Source organism: Apaloderma vittatum, unplaced genomic scaffold, assembly GCF_000703405.1.
Source record: "Apaloderma vittatum isolate BGI_N311 unplaced genomic scaffold, ASM70340v1 scaffold29461, whole genome shotgun sequence".
Classification (NCBI taxonomy): domain Eukaryota; kingdom Metazoa; phylum Chordata; class Aves; order Trogoniformes; family Trogonidae; genus Apaloderma; species Apaloderma vittatum.
The window spans coordinates 1,528-3,022 of record NW_009701233.1 but is presented as its reverse complement, the minus strand read 5'-3'; positions in this window follow the sequence as shown (position 1 = coordinate 3,022).

The window sequence follows — 1,495 nt, the reverse complement described above, 5'->3', positions numbered from 1 at the left end:
TGGCTGGACTCTGCTATCCCTGAGCATCTCCATTGCGCGAGTCTACCAGGCAGCCATCGCCATGGTAACACTGAAAATGGTGCTGTTTCAGGCCGGTTGGAGCACTCTGACTAACACAGAAAATGGCATTTCTCAGATAGGAACAGGGTTTTGCTCATGGGGCCTCCAGGTACCCAGGGATGTGATCGCTCAGAGAAGGTCCTCACAGGACCCAGTGGCCCCAGGGATGTGTGTCCCAAGCTTGGGTGCAGGGAGATGTGGGATGGGAGAACCTGGGGAAAAAAGGAGCAGCCACAAAGTGGGCTTCTCCAGCAGCATTCCTGGCATGGATGGACCTGGGACCAGCAGAGCTTGTCCCTGAGACAACCTTGGGTTCCAAAGCAGCCTGGGGCCAGTACGAGGGAAGGGGCCAGCAAGGACCCACATTCTCACCCCATGTGTCAGAGCTGTCCAGCGCGGTGCTGGTGTTTCAGCTGTCGCTGCATTATTCATCCCTGTAAGAGGCAGGCTGTTTCTTTTCCTGAGAACAGCTCACTGCCATACAGTCAGGCCAAATTTTTCCCTGTGCGCCTTCACAAAGGCTGAATTCTACCTCCTGTTCAATCCTTTAGCAGCTCCTCCTAGCCAGCCCTTATCTTCTCGCCATGATCACCAGGTACCATCGAGAAACCCCATCACTGTCTTTTTCCAGCCGCTGGAGGAGCGCCCTTGGGGGCTGCCCTGCCCTCACACCATTGCAGAGTGCCCACTTTGTGCTTTAACAAGGTATTTATTCAATTGGGACTTGCTCATTTGTTATAAGACATCTTAATTTCCTTGAAAGCCCTTGATAGAGACCTCTCCTGACTATGCTGTGGGGCCCAGGTAGACCTTCCCATCTGAGTCTCACCTGCCCACCAGCATCCTGGATGACTCTTCCCCAGTAGCTCATTGCTATCTGTGTGTCTGCTTGTTTTATTCATTAGGATGTTGTCCATCAACTTCTGAGGCTGATTGAGGACCTAAGCTTGGTAAAGTATTTTCTCCTGAAAGCCTTACGTGGATCTGGGAGGTTTCAAGTGTTGGAAAGTCTTTACTCCTAACTTTAAGGTGCCTTTCTCCAACTCTGGGCATTACGTCTTATCACACTCTGGGAGCCAGGGCCAAGGCCGTACCCGGTATTTTTTCCTCTTTCTCATGTTGTAACATCTCAGTCTATTTGACATCTAACTTGAAGCTACAAGGCTTTTACCCTAGAAATTATTAGCTGTGGCCTTTGCTTTTTGCAATAGTTCTCTACCACTGGTTTTAAAGTGTGGGTCGAGAGCAGGGCTCCAGCACCAAAAATTGTGGGAAATCTCCGCTGGGCAAGCAGGCTTCCTCTCAGCCAGGCAGTCCCGGGATGTGCAGAGCTGGGATCTGCTGAAGTGCGGAGGTGGGAAATCACCCATAGAGAGACCTACTTGTCCCGCTCAGCTCACCTCTCCTCCACGAATGCCGTGCTTTTCTCACCTAC